The 2,224-nt window shown below is 40.3% G+C and overlaps 1 pseudogene; it reads right to left on the bottom strand.

Moving 5' to 3' along the window:
• Positions 1 to 283: 283 nt before the first annotated feature.
• On the bottom strand, positions 284 to 400 carry LOC126238038 (5S ribosomal RNA; annotated as a pseudogene).
• Between the last annotated feature and the right edge of the window lie 1,824 nt (positions 401 to 2,224).

Raw genomic sequence — 2,224 nt, 5'->3', positions numbered from 1 at the left:
GCTTTTGTGTAAAATTTGTAGCGTTTTTGTTCTTTAACTACTTCGAATGAGAAACTGGTTTTTAGTGAAATATAAAAAAAAGCACTCCGTCTTCAGGCCACAAGTGGCCCATCGGGACCATCCGACCGCCGTAGCATCCTCAGCTGAGGATGCGGATAGGAGGGGCGTGTGGTCAGCACACCGCTCTCCCGGTCGTTATGATGGTTTTCTTTGACCGGAGCCGCTACTGTTCGGTCGAGTAGCTCCTCAATTGCCATCACGAGGCTGAGTGCACCCCGAAAAATGGCAACAGCGCATGGCGGCTGGATGGTTACCCATCCAAGTGCCGGCCATGCCCGACAGCGCTTAACTTCGGTGATCTCACGGGAACCGGTGTATCCACTGTGGCAAGGCCGTTGCCACAGTGGAATATAAGTCTTTACTTTTTAATGGGAATTGAAACACAAGTGATTTATACTGACAAAACCAAAAATGCTCTTTCATAAACTTCATATGAAGAATTAACGTGGTAGGGAAAAATAACATTTACCAGGAACAATTACACCATAATAATTAAAATTTCACTAATGAATTAACAAATGAGCAATATTTGATGCCCAATCTGTTCATAAATACTTGTTCTATATATTATTGACCTGTAAGCTGACTCCTTTCGTCAGAAACAATATCATTCAAACACGATACTAATCTTACAAAAGCCTACCAAAAAGGTTTTTTTAAAAAAGTTTTATCTAAAAAACAAAAATTTAAGCACACTGCTATGGCATATTGAGATATTACCTAGCCTCATAAGCGACTCTCTTGTTATAGTATCCCTCATTCCTTTCTATCCTTTTTTTCCTCACACGCGCGTTAGTTACTTACCTCTGACTTCCCTATGCCGGTGCATCAGATGTTTGCTAAACGTTAAAGGAGGAGTTCGAGAGACGGCCGGCGAAACAGTCGAACAGTAATCGATCAACGGACTGAAGTTTACGGCTTCCTGTCGGGAAAAATGTAGCAATAATACTGAGTAGTTATTCACAAGCAGAGAATTTCGTCCAACGTTGAAGAATTCATGAAAGCTGAAGTTTTATTCTAATATCATGCTATTATTTTTTATTAGAATTCGCTACAAGGTTTCGACAGTAGCTATAATAAACTAATACTGACATCTCATTCCGTTGTGGTTAATGAACTCTACCCAACCATTACAAATGGCTGTAATTATTAAGAAAAAATCAATAATCGATAAGGGTCAACGAAGTGATGAACCAGGGAGCTCACAATCGGTGATTTATGTTTCCATGGTAGCTACTACTATCGGAATGTTGCTGCTAATCTCACAGTTTATTACTCCGTCTTGAGATAACTCTCTTCGAAGGTAACCGAAGTTTGCGACATCCTCTACTTCCTTAACGTTGCTTAATATGCACTGTCTGATAAAAGTAAGCAGTACAGACATTACAGTGAAATCATAATTTGCTAATACCTAACAGTGTAAGAAGAAGAGAAAAACTGCCAGTTTGATTAAAGATGCCCACAGAACATCTAAAACTTGATGAATAGATTAGTGTTTGGCAATGATACCATTCATTGAATAAAGTACTGAACAAGAAGTTTCCAGTGGAGATGGTTAGCATGGGCTCTGTCTGTCTAATGACCTCATCGACGATGCGTGAAATGCTATCTTTCTTTCTATGTACAATGCATTACTTGCACGCACATGCACAATGATACCAAAACACAAATACTCTTTCAAACTTTCACGAGGTTGCGCAGAGAACGACGTTGATATTAACCAAATTTTAGGTTTGTTATCTCGATACATGCTGCGTAATAACTAAGTCAGCAGCCAGTTGGATCTATGGAGTAATTTATTAAATTAAGAATGATTTTTTGGGTGTATGGGCACGTCGTCGTGTTATTATACAGGGTGATTCAAAAAGTTACGCATCAGTTCAAAGAGCTGATACAGGACTCGAACTTACGGTCTCGAAAATAATTCTTAGCCCGTGAAAACTCTCGAATGTCAGAAAAACAAGAACAATCAGTGCACACAGAAGGTGTTCGAAATGGGGATCACGACATTCATTACAGCCATAACATCTTCGTAGGGAGCTCTGGCACTCTTTACAAAGTACACAACCTTCCCCCCACCCTCCCCCTCACGGAAAAAATCAAGAAGCGAGATCAGAATAGTGAGGTGGGCATACAACTGGGCCTTACCTTCCGGTCCAGTACG

The sequence above is a fragment of the Schistocerca nitens genome, chromosome 2, assembly GCF_023898315.1.
Source record: "Schistocerca nitens isolate TAMUIC-IGC-003100 chromosome 2, iqSchNite1.1, whole genome shotgun sequence".
NCBI lineage: Eukaryota > Metazoa > Arthropoda > Insecta > Orthoptera > Acrididae > Schistocerca > Schistocerca nitens.
Note: the sequence above shows the minus strand (reverse complement) of the source record. Positions and strands in the feature narration are given on the sequence as shown.